The sequence below is a fragment of the Sapajus apella genome, unplaced genomic scaffold (genome assembly GCF_009761245.1).
Source record: "Sapajus apella isolate SASKATOON/1434 unplaced genomic scaffold, GSC_monkey_1.0 scaffold71, whole genome shotgun sequence".
In the NCBI taxonomy this organism is placed as follows: domain Eukaryota; kingdom Metazoa; phylum Chordata; class Mammalia; order Primates; family Cebidae; genus Sapajus; species Sapajus apella.
Genome location: NW_022437011.1, coordinates 2,170,982 through 2,187,203, shown reverse-complemented (window position 1 = coordinate 2,187,203; position 16,222 = coordinate 2,170,982). Strand labels below are relative to the sequence as shown.

General features: G+C 41.5%; 1 protein-coding gene across 6 annotated transcripts in view; it reads right to left on the bottom strand.

Annotated features, from left to right (window-relative positions):
- Nucleotides 1-16,222, bottom strand: part of CSNK1A1 (casein kinase 1 alpha 1) — a 60,455-nt gene that overhangs the window by 32,455 nt on the left and 11,778 nt on the right. The gene's annotated exons all lie outside the window — the stretch shown is intronic.

The following is a 16,222-nucleotide window of genomic DNA, read 5'->3' as shown; positions in this document are numbered from 1 at the left end:
CTAGGTCTTGTAGTCAGGTACAATAAATATGCTCCCTAGAATCTTATGTTGAGAGTAACAGATCCTAAGAGGATTATAAGCTCAAAAAGTTCAGTTCCTTCCTACGGCTTTTGCTTCAATTGTCCTTGAGAATTACTTCCCAAACCTGACAAATGGATAACTGCCAAGCACACAAAATCAAATCCATTTCTACATTCTCTTTGCAAAAAAAGATGATAACCTAGTAAGGAAAGAGTGTCTGCTTAACCTTTTAGAGGTCTTCCCCACCAGCTAAAAAACAAACGTGGCAACATGACAGCAGAAGAGCCAGTTTTTTGTTTTCTTGTTTGTTTGTTTTGAGATAGAGTCTTTCACTCTGTCCCCCAGGCTAGAGTGCAGTGATGCCATCTTCAGTCACTGCAACCTCTGCCTCCTGGGTTCAAGCAATTCTCATGCCTCAGCCTCCCAAGTAGCTAGGATTATAGGCCTCTGTCACCATACCCGGGCTAATTTTTGTATTTTTAGTAGAGATGGGATTTTGCCATGTTGGCCAGGCTGGTCTCAAACTCCTGACCACAGGTGATCCTCCTGCCTTGGCCTTCCAAAGTGCTGGGATTACAGGTGTGAGCTACTGCACTCAGCCAAAACAGCCAGTTTTGTCTGTATTGAATCTGAAACAGTGTACTAAAGCTGCTATTTTCCCTCTTCCACTTTTTATTCTCCCTATTGGAATTCAACACCTTTCACATTCACTGATATATTTACTTGAAAGAAGCTCATAGTGATGCTTTGGGTAACATAAATGACAGTATTAAAAGGTAACTGATAAAGCAAATAAGCTGCTTTCTCCTTTCTCTTTTTCTATTTTCTTCTGTTATTTTTTTCCTCCTCCTTTGTATGGGACAGGCAAATCTGGGCTAGAGAGCTGTCACAAAACTGCCATTATAAATGTTCAACACTAATAAAAGTTCTAGTAAGTGTTTAATATAAATCTAATTTACCGAGGCTTTTAAGAAAACAAGAACACCAAATCCAGAAAGAGCTAAGGAAATAAGAAGGCACAAAAACTCAAACAGGCAAAAGGGAAGGCATAAATCAACTCATTTATAAGACTACAATCCAGCTCTAGACAGGTTTCCACTGATGACTCAGATATAAAACTAAAAAATGAGCAAATGTTACAACCATCCATCTAAGCCCAAACACAAACCTGTAATGTAAAAGGCACAAATTCAGACTTTATATTTTCATGCAATTAACAAGATTTCATAAAGCATTTTTTAAAGAAATCATCTGCAAAGTAAGCCTCTAACAAAATCACTTGTATGTAAGCCTCCAACTCCCTTAATAATTAGAAACTGGAGGCCGGGCGCGGTGGCTCAAGCCTGTAATCCCAGCACTTTGGGAGGCCGAGATGGGTGGATCACGAGGTCAAGAGATCGAGACCATCCTGGTCAACATGGTGAAACCCTGTCTCTACTAAAAATACAAAACATTAGCTGGGCATGGTGGCGCGTGCCTGTAATCCCAGCTACTCAGGAGACTGAGGCAGGAGAATTGCCTGAACCCAGGAGGCGGAGGTTGCGGTGAGACGAGATCACGCCATTGCATTCCAGCCTGGGCAACAAGAGCGAAACTCCGTCTCAAAAAAAAAAAAAAAAAAATTAGAAACTGGAAAGAATGGGCTGGGAGCAACGGCTCACTCTGTAATCCCAGCACTTTTGGAGGCTGAGGCTGGAGGATCACAAGGTCAACAGATGAGACCATCCTGGCCAACATGGTGAAACCCCGTCTCTACTAAAAATACAAAAATTAGCTGGGTGTGGTGGCGGACGCCTGTAGTCCCAGCTACTCTGGAGGCTGAAGCAGGAGAATTGCTTGAACCCGGGAGGCGGAGGTTGCAGCGAGCTGAGATTGTGCCACTGCACTCCAGCCTGGCGCCTGGTGATGAAGCAAGACTCTGTCTCAAAAAAAAAAAAAAAAAAATAGAATAAGGTGAACTGGGAAGCATACTTTAAAAAAAAACACCACACACATTACTGGACATTCTTAATCCTTGCTTAAATTCATGAACACAAGACATATTCACTACTCTCAAAGTCAGGAAGGATTAAATACTTCATTGAAAATAGCAAGGGAAAAAAAAGCATTTTAAAGGCCTTTTTCCTTGTGGAGCAACCATGTAGTTCTAAAATAACTAGGACTTTCATCTCTATGGATTGGTACTATTAACTCCTTAAACCTAAGAGACAGGTGTTTCCATCTTTCACACTTCCTTTGGTCTCAAAAAATATATAGCTTAATTCTGCAAAGCTAACACGTCACACCCTCCATCTGTGCTTTTCCATCTGGACTAACTCATTCAGACATTATCACAGATTCAGAACCAGGAATGGTCTTCTGCTTATACCAATCTTACTTATTCTTAGTTTCTACCTTCACCTCCATGCTTCCCACTTCTATGCTGAAAGCTTTTTCTCTACCTTCAATCCCAACTTTAAAACCCAGATGCCAAAGAAACCTTCCTTATGTCACCTATCCCACATTGGTCTCCCATTTCCTAGAATTCCCAAAGCCATTAACTATTGCTTGTATCCACAGAATTAACCCCTTCTTGACAATACAAAATTCATCTACTGTTACTTGGGTGTTTGTCTCTATATCTGGGTTACAGCTTTATTTTTATTTAAATAGTCTTCATGGAACCTAAGTAATGAACAAGCACTAACCCAATTCTCTGAGGCCATTTAAGTTTATAGTCTGAAACACCAACACAAAAACCTCACTCTTATTCTCTACTTTCTAGGACTTCAAACTAGAAACACAGGTTTTGTTGTTGTTGTTGTTTTAATAGAAACGGGGTTTCACCATATTGGACAGGCTGGTCTCGAACTCCTGACCTTGTGATCCGCCCGCCTCAGCCTCCCAACGTGCTGGGATTACAAGCGTGACCCACTGCGCCTCGCTGAAACACAGGTTTTAAGCACAAGATGTGTTGCTACTAAGTGTACTGTGGTAAAGTGACTGTACACTTTTGCATATTGCAGGTAATCAGGTATTTATGAGACTAAAAAAAGTACTCCAGTTGATTTGGACCTTACCCTTCCTAATGGTTACAAAATATAAAAAAAAAAAATTCAAGTAATTTAATGGGTGAAAGTAAAAAAATAAAAATAAAGACAAAATGTTCAGGGATCTCATTTTCCATTTGTTTCAAATCTATACCTTTAGACTTCAGTGTTATCTAAAAGTAGGCTGAAGAATAAATTCACAATTTATACAACCATCATTACTTACAGCATTAAAAAAGTATCTAAGGTCTGAAGATGATGCCAAGATAAGGCAAGTTCTATCTCTCTCTCTGCTCTTATGTCCTTTCCTCTAAACGCATATCCAATTTAAAAATTAAGATATACAAAAAAGCACAAATATAAGACAATACATGCAAAAGTCAGTGAGGCTGACAAAAAATACTAACACAATTCAGACAAAAGATCAATGAGAACTAAATCTGCCTAAAGAGGTATTTTAGGAAAATAGTCTGCTGCCAGTCAGATCCTGAAGGATGAATAGTATTTTGATAAGAAAGGTAGAAAAGGGCTTACCAGGCAGGGGCAAACCATTTTGGAGCACGGGCTGTCATAAAAGGAAGAGTCAAGGTAGTAGATAGATTGAAGCTGTAGTATAGATTATTCAGTGCAAGGCTAGTGAGCTTTACATGCTGTAAATAACTGGGGGATGTATTACTATAGTTTGTGGCTGAGACATAATCAAAACCAATATTAATTAGCCTTGGCATCAGTATACAATATGGAAATAGAGGAGTATGGGAAAGAATCACCATGACATGGTTACCAATTAGGAAGAGTAAAAAAAAAAAAAAAAAAAAAAAGAAAGAAAGAAAGAAAAGAAAAGAAAAAGGAAGTGTCACACTATAACTGGAAATTTCAAGTTAGGGGTTTTCTTTTTTCTGAAAAATCTCTCCATGAAATTGGGAGTACCTGGGAAAAAAAATACATATTTTTTCATATAAAAATATTTAAGTATTGGCCAGGCATGTGGTTCATGCCTGTAATCCCAGCACCTGGGGAGGCCAAGGTAGGTGGATCACCTAGGCCAGATCACCTGAGGTCAGGAGTTTGAGGCCAGTCTGACCAACATGGAGAAACCCTGTCTCTACTAAAAATACAAAATTAGCCAGGCATGGTGGCGCATGCCTGTAATCCCAGTTACTTGGGAGGCTGAGATAGGAGAATCGCTTGAATCCGGGAGGTGAGGGTTGCGGTGAGCTGAGATGGCGCCACTGCACTACAGCCTGGGCAACAAGAGCGAAACTCTATCTCAAAAAAAATTTAAGTATTGCTATGAGACCTAGAATATTCCAGAATAAATCAGTGTAATTATCGTAATATGCAATTTAAAGTACCCAAATATATTTTAGTTCCATCACTAAGACTAGGACAAAAATAGCAGTAAAAAAAAATTTGTTTAATGTAGATCTTCCCCTTCAGACTACCAATTTAATAGCCATTATGTTTGTCTTGTTCACAATACTGTATTCCCAGCATATACAAGAAATGTTCAAAACATTTGCTGAGTGAAATAATGAAAAGCCATATTAGAAGCTGTTAACAGTCAGCCGGGCATGGTGGCTCATTCCTGTAATCCCAGCACTTTGGGAGGCCGACGCAGGCGGATCACAAGGTCAGGAAATCGAGACCATCCTGACCAACATGGTGAAGCCCCGTCTCTGCTAAAAATACAAAAATTGGCTGGGCATAGTGGTACGCACCTGTAGTCTCAGCTACTTGGGAGGCTGAGGCAGGAGAATCATTTGAACCCGGGAGGCAGAAGTTGCAGTGAACAGAGATAATGCCACTGCACTCCAGCCTGGTGACAGAGTGAAATTCCATCCCCAAAAAAAAAAGTATGTGCTTATATTTCTAAGCAACCTGAAACAAACAAACAAACAAACAAACAAACAAACAAAAAAAAAAGAAGAAAAAGAAAAACAAACTTTCCTATACACTCATATTTGTGTATGCCATTCTTAACAGCTATTTGCCATTCATGACACAGAGATATATTCTCAAAACCATAGATACCACTTCTCCCCATAGATCTCTTGTTAGAATGTTTTAAATGCATAAAATAAATTATACGGCATTATGAAGAAAATCAGTTGCAGTGAAACTGAGCTACCACAAAATTGCTTTTAAAGAATCAATTTTGGCCCAGACACAGTGGCTCAACCCTGTAAGCTGAGCACTTTGGGAGGCCGAGGCGGGTGGAACACCTAAAGAGTTCGAGGCCAGCCTGGCCAACAGGGTGAAACCCCATCTCTACTAAAAATACAAAAATTAGCCGCGCGTAGTGGCGGGCATCTGTAATCCCAGCTCCTGGGGAGGCTGAGGCAGTAGAATTGCTTGAACCCAGAAGGCAGAGGTTGCAGTGAGCTGAGATGGCACCACTGCACTCCAGCCTGGGCAAGAGAGAGACTTCGTCTCAAAAACAAAGCAAAACAAAACTGATTTCTAGCCAAGCGCAGGGGCTCACGCCTGTAATCCCAGCACTTTGGGAGGTTGAGGCAGACAGATCACCTGAGGTCAGGTGTTTGAGGCCAGCCTGGCCAACCCCATCTCTACTAAAAATGCAAATACCAGCCAGATGTGGTAGTGGGCGCCTGTAATGCCCGCTACTCCGGAGGCTAGGGCAGGAGAAACGCTTGAACCCAGAAGGCAGAAGTTGCAGCAAGCCGAGATCATACCATTGCACTCCAGCCTGGGCCATAAGAGCAAAACTCCAACTAAAAAAAAAAAAAAAATCCATGATTTCTGTTGGTGAAAAGCCAAAAGTTCAGCTAAAACTCAAGAGGTTTCTTAAACTTAAAATCAATAAACACCAGATTTTAGTGAGAAGCTCATAAAAATAAAAATGTTAATTTTCCTTATCTGTCTAAATACATAGATCTCATGGGGGGTAGATGTGGTTAAGAACTAGGTTAAGAGCCCCTACTCCAAACCAACTTTTGAGATAAATAAACTGTAGAATAAGATCCAATATTTGAAAATCATATGTATGTTTTGCTCAACAATAATACAGTCAACTAGGATGATTTGTTTTCCCTCTTCTTGCCGCCTTGTTACCACTAATCCTTTGCTTACAACATTACCCCCAAGATCCTTGAATTATGGTACATTTTCATATTCTCCATCTTTGTTCCTTGCCCTTTGCCTTCAAAGATATGTAGATGTTCCTTAACTCCAAAAATTATAAAAACACAAAACAAAAAACTTTATCACTACTCACTATCAAAGCTACTATTCATTTATCCATTAAATATTTAGAGTAGCTAACAAGACAAAACCCAAATAATTGCTGCTTTCGTGGCTTATAGTGGGGAAGGGGGATAAATATCGTGATGAAGGAGAGAAGAGTACTGTTTAGTGAACACAAACTATGGGGGATCCAATCTATTTTTTTAAGGGAGGCATCAGAAAAGTTTCTCTGAGGAAGCAAGTTTGATTTTTAAGATAGATAGAAGAGGGACAGGTGAAGGGGTGAGGTGGCATCAGGTTGAAGATTGGTGCTCACCAGAAACTGACAGCATAGGTTGGTATAGTGTGTAAGATCACCTTATTTTCTTCTTTAGTTAATTTTCTGAAAACCTGGTTTATATTTGCATCTTACTCTCATTTTTTTCTTGGTTCCTGATAATATAGTTATCATTTTCCCCGTACCACCCAAAATGTTATTTTAAATATCACAAATATTGAGCCAGGATGCAGTAGCAAAAAAAAAAAAAAAAAAAAAAAAAAAAAAATCACGAATGACCTAACTTTTATCAGCTCATCATCACTGCTCCAACATTGGTAATGCTGATATTGAGGGACAGCATGTAGAGAAATGGCAGGTCCAGGAGATACAAATGTTAAAATACACTCTTTCACTGGGAAGTGAAAAATATACTTCATAATACAAATTACAAAAGCTTGATCAAATGTTTTCTAATACGCAAATATATAAAAGTGATGAATAGTTGCCTAGGGCTGATGGGAAATGGAGTAACTGCCAATGGGTTCAAGATTTACTTTTGGGATAAGGAAAATATTCTAAATTTGAATTATGGTAATGGTTATACGACTTTGTACACATCCTAAGAAACAAACTGTACACTTTAAATAGATTAAGCTTTATGTGGGTAAATTATATCAATAAAGCTGTTGAAGAATAGGTAAATGACAAGTGTAATACAAAGACAACCATAAAGTAAATACAAAATACAGGAGGGGGCAATTTATTTAGAAGATAAAAAAGGCTTCCTAGAAATGTTAGCACCTCAGCTAAACTTTGAAAGATACCTGGATTATAGTATTAGCTTCTTAAATATTCTCCTAGTTCCAGTTACCCCTCTGTGGTTTTACTGTGCTATTTATCACAGTAAAACCTGAGGGGTAACTGGAACTAGGAGAATATAGCCCACATCTGTAATTCCAACACTTTGGGGAGGTCAAGGTGGGAGGATCACTTGAGCTCAGGTGGCTAGAGATTAGCTTAGGCCAACACAGACAGACCCCGGTCTCCCTATAAAAAATAAAAATTGGCCGGGTGTGGTGGCTCAAGCCTGTAATCCCAGCACTTTGGGAGGCCGAGGCGGGTGGATCACGAGGTCAAGAGATCCAGACCATCCTGGTCAACATGGTGAAACCCCGTCTCTACTAAAAATACAAAACATTAGCTGGGCATGGTGGCGCGTGCCTGTAATCCCAGCTACTCAGGAGGCTGAGGCAGGAGAATTGCCTGAACCCAGAAGGCGGAGGTTGCGGTGAGCCGAGATCGCGCCATTGCACTCCAGCCTGGGTAACAAGAGTGAAACTCCGTCTCAAAAAAAATAAATAAATAAAAATAAAAAAATAAAAATTAGGCAGGGCCAGGTGGCTCACGCCTGTAATCCCAGCACTTTGGGAGGCTGAGGCAGGCGGGTCACGTGGTCAGGAGATCGAGACCATCCTGGCCAATACTGTGAAATCCTGTCTCTACTAAAAATTAAAAAAAAAAAAAAAAAAAAAAAAATCCTAAACCTGGCCTCTGCTTAACCTTTCAATTCTATATACTTACTCCCTCTTCAGATTGTCCTCACACCCTATCACTGAGTCGTTACTTTACTAAGCACCTACTGTGTACTGAGCTCTAACACAACCAAACACCAAAGCCTTTAAGTCTCATTTCTTTCCTACCTCACGGATACACATTAACTCTACCTAAAAACTGACTTTCTTTAACTTCAACAGCCCATTATCCTGACTCTGCTCCTGCTTTATTAATTCCAAATTTCCACCAATCGGATGAGACCTCACCTCTCAATTTACTTTCTCCACCATCACTTATATGCTGATCTTGCTCAGATCTAACCCCAGTCCCAATTCCCTGGCCTAGGCTCAGTTCTGTACTTGCTGTTACACAAGAGTAATGCACCTTAGTTTCAACAGGTCCAAAGCCATTATCATCCACCATACTTCTAAAATATTAAAATCAGACCCCCTTCCTAACTCCCTAATTCAAACTTCAAATTCTTCAGGCTCAAGTAACTTACTTCTACTCCTCAAAAAGGGAAAACATGTACATTAGTAAGTTTTAGAAAGAAAAAAAAGAAATAGAACACACTCCCTATAAAATATCCCCTAATACACTATTAAGAGACCAAATGGCTTTTTTTGTTTTTGTTTTGAGATGGAGTCTCACTCTGTTGCCCAGACTGGAATTCACTGGCATAATCTTGGCTCAATGCAACCTCTGCCTCCCAAGTTCAAGCAATTATCCTGCCTCAGCCTCCTGGGTAGCTGGAATTACAGATGCATGCTGCCATGCCAGCTAATTTTTTTTTTTTTTTTTTTTTTTTTCAGTAGAGACAGGGTTTCACCATGTTGGCCAGGCTGGTCTTGAACTCCCGATCTCAAGTGATCCACCCGCCTCAGCCTCCCAAAGTGCTGGGACTACAGGGCTGTGCTACCACGCCAAGCCACCAAATGGTTTTTTTTTTCTTTTTGAGACAGAGTTGCACTCTCGTTGCCTAGGCTGGAGTGCAGTGGCACGATCTCGGCTCACCACAATCTCCACCTCCCTAATTCATGCAATTCTCCTGTCTCAGTCTCCCAAGTAGCTGGGATTACAGGTATGCGCCATCATGCCTGGCTGATTTTTTTGTATTTAGTAGAGAGGGTTTCTCCATGTTGGTCAGGCTGGTCTCAAACTCCCAACCTAAGATGATCCGCCAGCCTCAGCCTCCCAAAGTGCGGCGATTATAGGAATCGATTATAGGAATGAGCCACCGTGCTTAGCCACAAGTGGCTTTCTTTAGGGTAATTTTTGCACTGTAAATTATCACTTGTATTACAGATAGTCTTTTCTGTATGAAGATACTAAGAAAACAAATAACTGAATGAAGGGAACACTTCACCCTACTTTACATTAATTATTTCGCTTAGCAAATCCTCTTTAAATGGATAGAACTAAGTATTCTAGATAAAAAACAGTAGAGAAAAAGTACACAGAAAGGCAAAATTAAATTTCTACACTAGGTTTGTATTCAAGTCACGGCACCAAAAAAAAAAAAAAAAAGAAAAAAAAAATTTCTACATTAGTGGAGAAAATGAATACAAAAACAAAACAACATTCCAAAGTTTGATATAATTTTTGTTTTAAGTAACAAGTACAGAATAAAGAACAAGGTCTGGGATGGAAAACATAACATACAGCAAAGGGGAAAATGAAAACGGAAGAAGCAACATAAGCTACCAGAAAGGAATGATACAATCTGAAAGAAAGAAAAGATAGCTATTCAAATACATGAATAGCTATCAAGTCTGTGCAAACCTGAACTAATAAAACAGAACTAAGTAATATTCATAAAAGTCCTTCAGTGACCAGACCATTAAAAAGTAGTCCAGTAAATCCACAGTTAGGCTTAAGAATGGGAGGCTGGAGCCAGGCGCGGTGGCTTACACCTGTAATCCCAGCACTTTGGGAGGCCAAGGCAGGTACATCACAAGGTCAGGAGTTTGAGACTTTGGTTAGGAGGTCAATATGGTGAAACCCCGTCTCTACTAAAAATACAAAAATTAGTTGGCCGTGGTGGCACAAGCCTGTAGTCCCAGCGACTTTGGAGGCTGAGGAAGAAGAATAGCTTGAACCCAGGAGGCGAAGGTTGCAGTGAGCCAAGATTGCACCATTGCACTCCAGCCTGGGCAACAGAGTTAGACTCCATCTCAAAAAAAAAATAAAAAGAATGGGACACTGGCTAAGTTGATAATATAAGTAACACAGTACCAAGAATACTGGATTAGCAGCCAGAAACATAGGTTCTAGTCCTGGCTCGTCATTTTCTTGCTCTGAGACTCTGTGTAGGTAGTTTCTGCTCACTGGTCGAAGATTCTTAATATAACCATATATACTTATCAAAAGATATGGTAATTATGAGATAGTTTATGTAAAAGCACTTGATAAATTACAAAGCATTATATAAATAAGGGATTGTTATTCTTACCACAAAAAGCAGGGCCAGGCACGGTGGCTCACACCGGTAATCCCAGCACTTTGGGAGGCTGAGGTGGGAGGATCAGGAGGTCAGGAGTTCGAGACCATCCTGGCCAACATGGTGTAACCCCGTCTCTACTAAAAATATAAAAATTAGCTGGGCATGGTAGTACATGCCTGTCATCGCAGCTACTCAGGGAGCTGAGGCCAAAGAATTGCTTGAACCCAGGAGGAAGAGGCTGCAGTGAGCCTAGATCGTGCCACTGCATTCCAGCCTGAGCAACAGAGCAAGACTATCTCGAGGAAAAGAAAAAAAAAGCAGCTGCCCAACAATTATAAAATGCCAACAACCAAGACAATACCATTTCCTTCAATAGCCACAGCACTCAGCAAAATTCACTAACTATCCTCAACGCACAGAATTTCTCAGGGTAGTTCTCTCGTCTTTAGAAGAAATTCCTTGTGGTAATTGTTAAAACTAACAAAAAACCTCTCGGGTCCAACTCTAGAACTGGTCAAACAAAAACCTGTTGGTAGGGAAAGGTAACCTGGCATTTTTAACAAACTCAATAGGTGGTAATTACACACAGTGGAGACTGGAAAAATGCTGACTTAGCAGGATTCACATGAATAGTCTTCACGGGGTCGTACTGTTGCAACTAACCAAGGCAATCTCTAAATGTTTCGGGTGTACTGTTTGGGGCTCATGCTCAATACACTACCCTCTTAAATAAACATTCACGTCCTCACATAGTTTGACATTTAGACATCTTTCCTCCTAATTTTCAGCAGAAGACAAACTCATAATTATATGCCAGGCTCACAGCAGATGCTCAAAAAAAAAAAAAAAAAAAAAGCAAGTCTCACGAAATCATTGACGAATAAACTGTCCCCAGTTTTTTAAACTGTGTCTGGCAACGGGTACGTACCCTCATGTAAATGTCAACTGAATGAAAGAAATGCTTGTTCTTCTCCACAAGGTACTGCACGAGGTGTTGTATGTTAAGTTCACCAAGACAGTCTCAAACTATCAGAGCTTTCACTTGCAGAGTAGAAACTAACAACACTCCTTTCTCTAAGAGAAATATAAAATATATAATATTACAGAGGTTCAAAACTGGGTACACTAGGATTTCTGTAAGAAGAGCTTGGTGGTTATAATTTCAATAAAGGGCAAACAGCCAAACACAAAACCAAGCCCAGCCTAAATAAACAATGAAGAACAGCTGGGCACGGTGGCTCACACCTGTAATCCCAGCACTTTGAGAGGCCGAGCCGGGTGGATCACTTGAGACCAGGAGTTCAAGACCAGCCTGGCCAGCATGGCAAAATCCCATGTCTATCAAAAACACAAAAATGTCAGGTGTGTTGGCGCACCCCTGTAGTCCCAGCTACTCAGGAGGCTGAGGCACGAGAATCAAGCAGAGGTTGCAGTTAGTCAAGATCATGCCACTTCACTCCAGACTGGGTAATAGTGAAGCTCTATCTCAAAAAAACAAACAAATACCACCACCAATAACAACAAAAACCGCCAGTGAAGAGCAAAGTAAAGAAATGGAAAATAGAAAGAATAATATTCCATTAAAATGATATCCACTGTAATTTGAAGAATTTCATGGCCAGGCATGTAATCTCAGCGCTTTGGGAGACCAAGGCAGGTGGACCACAAGGTCAAGATATCGAGACCATCCTGGCCAACATGGTGAAACCCTGTCTCTAATAAAAAATACAAAAATGAGCTGGGCATGGTGACGTGCACCTGTAGTCCCAGCTACTCGAGAGGCTGAGGCAAGAGAATTGCTTGAACCCGGGAGGCAAAGGTGGCAGTGAGCCTAGATTGGGGCACTGCCCTACAGCCTGGCAACAGAACAAGACTCTGTCTCAAAAAAAGAAAAAAGAAAAAAAAAATCATTATTTCCACTGTTTCCAAGGACAATGTATTAGACATCCCTAATGTAACAAGACTTACAAAAATGTAGACCTTAAAATATACAAAAATTTCACTCCCCTTTCCACAAAAGCCACCATTAGGACAGAATGATCTGGCAGTATTGGGAAATGTAACAGCTAAGTGTAGTACTTAGAGCAGCTTCCAGGTGAGGCAAAATATAGGACAATCTCAATTTCAGAAGGTTCATACGCAAACCTCTGTGCTATACACTTAGTGATGGCACAAATGAAACATGGATGATGTATACTATGTATGCTTTGGCCACTGTCACCATCTTTTCTCCCTTAAAAAGAAAAAAATTTTTCTTCAGGCCAGGTGCAATGGCTCATGCCTGTAATCCCAGCACTTCCGGAGGCCAAGGTGGGCGATCACCTGAGGTCAGGAGTTCACGACCAGGCTGACCAACATGGAGAACCCCCATCTCTACTAAAAACACAAAAAAATTAGCCAGGTGTGGTGGTGCATGCCTGTTATCCCAGCTACTCAGGAGGCTGAGGCAGGAGAATTGCTTGAACTTCGGAGGTGGAGGTTGCAGCGAGCCAAGATCTCGCCATTGCACTCCAGCCTGGGCAACAGGAGCGAAATTCTGTCTCAAAAAAAAAATAAAAGTAAAAAAATATTTCTTCAGTATAAAAGTTGCTATGAGGCCGGGCGTGGTGGCTCACGAGGGCAAGAGATCGAGACCATCCTGGTCTACGTGGTGAAACCCCGTCTCTACTAAAAATACAAAAAATTAGCTGGGCATGGTGGCGTGTGCCTGTAATCCCAGCTACTCAGGAGGCTGAGGCAGGAGAATTGCCTGACCCCAGGAGGCGGAGGTTGTGGTGAGCCGAGATCGCGCCATTGCACTCCAGCCTGGGTAACAAGAGCGAAACTCCGTCTCAAAAAAACAACAAAAAAAAGTTGCTATGTAAGAAGCAACTTCCTGGCTGGGCGCGGTGGCTCACGCCTATAATCCTAGCACTTTGGATCACCTGGGATCAGGAGTTCAAAACCAGCCTGGCCATCATGGTGAAACCCAATGTTTAAAAAAGCAGCAACTTTTGTTGCTGAACTAGAACAAAAAGAAAATCCAAATGCTTGACATCACTAATAGATGCTAACAGATACTTAAGTTGCTGAACAACCAGCATAGTATTAATACATATTTACTGTAAAGTTAATGCACATTAGCTTTATTTATTTACTTATTTTGAGGTGGAGTGTCACTCTTGTTGCCCAGGCTGGAGTGCAATGGTGCCATCTCAGCTCACCACAACCTCCACCTCCTGGGTTCAAGCGATTCTCCTGCCTCAGCTTCCCGGAGTAGCTGGGATTACAGGCATGTGCCACCACACCTGGCTAATTTTGTATTTTTAGTAGAGATGAGGTTTCTTCATGTTGGGCATGCTGGTCTGGAATTCCCGACCTCAGGTGATCCGCCCGCCTCGGGTCCCAAAGTGCTGGGATTACAGGTGGGAGCCATCGCACCCAGCACACATTAGCTTTTAATGACAGAGTGGCATCTTTACACCAGCACTCAAAGCTAGTACAGCCACGTTTCCGTTTGTAAACTGGCAGTCAGCTAATGGGTTCAGTGGAATATTTAAGAAACAGTAAGTACCACGGAATTGGTAAATATTTCCAATATTTACCAACTGCGAACTGAGGAAAGGAGCTACATATGCATTAGGTATTTCAAAAATTCAGTAAAAATGAAAAGTAGCCATTATCTTTGACAATCTTTGAGAATCTAATTCTCAAAATGACAGAGTTCCATTTTAAAAGTAAATGTAGGACAGGTGTGGTAGCTCACACCTATAATCCCAGTACTTTCGGAGGTTGAGGCAGGCAGATCACCTGAGGTCAGGAGTTTGAGATCAGCCTGACCCAACATGGAGAAACCCTATCTCTACTAAAAATAAAAAATTAGCCAGGCGTGGTGGCACATGCCTGTAATCCCAGCTATTTGGGAGGCTTCGGCAGGAGAATCTCTTGAGTCCAAGACGCAGAGGTTGCGGTGAGTCAAGATCACACCAAGATACTCCAGCCTGGGTAACAAGAGCAAAACTCCGTCTCAAAAACAAACAAACAAAAAAAAGCAAATAGGCTGGTGTGGTGGCTCACGCCTGTAATCCCAGCACTTTGGGAGACCAAGGCAGGCAGATCATCAGGTCAGGAGTTCGAGACCAGCCTGACCAACGTGGTGAAACCCCGTCTCTGCTAAAAATAAAAAAATTAGCTGGGTGTGGTGGTGTATATACTCAGGAAGCTGAGGCCGGAGAATCGCTTGAGCCCAGGAGGCGAAAGTTGCATTCATCGAGTTGAAATTGTACCACTGCACTCCAGCTGGGGTGACAGAGCCAGGACTCTATCTCAAAAAAAGAAAAGTGAGTGTATATAAGCATGTAATAAAAGCAGAATTTCATTATTATACTCAGCACAATAAGAAACACAAAAGATACTTCTATGAGTAAGACAGTTCTCTCCCTCAAGGAGTTTCTAGAATGCATTCTTGTAGGAATGCATCTGAAACATGTGAAGAGGTAAATGGTTTCACATATGGATTTTAGGTACTTCCCAGAAATCAAAGCATTTGATTATATGGGATTATAGTGCACTTTCCAGTACCCTGATGGCTTTATAGGATTTCCTGAATGAACCTCCTAATTCTAGGAAGAAATATATAAATTAAGAATACAGAAAAGGTGGGGGAGGGAAAAAAAAGAATATACAAGGCTGGGCGTGGTGGCTCACGCCTGTAATCCCAGCACTTTGGGAGGCCAAGGGAGGCAGATCACAAGGTCAAGAAATTGAGACCATCTTGGCCAACACAGTGAAACCGCGTCCCTACTAAAAAATACAAAAATTAGCTGCATGTGGTGGCACACACCTGTAGTCCCATCTACTCAGGAGGCTGAGGCAGGAGAATCACTTGAACCCGGAAGGCAGAGGTTGCAGTGAGTGGAGATCGTGTCACTGCACTCCAGCCTGGTGACAGAGCAGGACGGGCGGACTGACGGAAGTGAAGGAAGGAAGGAGGAAGGGAAGGAGGGAGGATGGATACAGCCTTACCGCCTGGACAACACAGTGAGACTATCTCTAAAAAACAAAAAGAAAAAGAGAAGAAAATAAAAAACAAAAATATATCAAAAACAAATCAGTTACACTCAAGATAAAAAAAAAATTAATAAACTGCCAGGCACGGTGGCTTAAGCCTGTAATCCCAGCACTTTGGGAGGCTGAGGTGGGTCGATCATGAGGTCAAGAGATCGAGACCATCCTGATCAACATGGTGAAACCCCATCTCTACTAAAAATACAAAACATTAGCTGGGCATGGTGGCGCGTGCCTGTAATCCCAGCTACTGAAGAGGCTGAGGCAGGAGAATTGCCTGAACCCAGGAGGCAGAGGTTGCGGTGAGCCAAGATCGCGCCATTGCACTCCAGCCTGGGTAACAAGAGTGAAACTCTGTCTCAAAAAATAAATAAATAAATAATAATAAAATAAAAATAAAAATAAAAATTAGCCAAGTGTGGTGGTCCATGCCTATAGGCTAAGCTACTTAGGAGGCTAAGATGGGGAAATCACTGGAGCCCAGGAGTTCAAGCCTGCAGTAAGCTATGACTGAGACACTGTACTCCAGGCCTTGGCGGCAAGGCAAGCAATTGACTTTTAAAAAACAAAAAAAAAGAAAGAGGCTGAACACAGTGGCCCATGCCTGCAATCTTAGCACATTGGGAGGCCAAGGAGGGCAGATCACCCGAGGTCAGGAGTTCA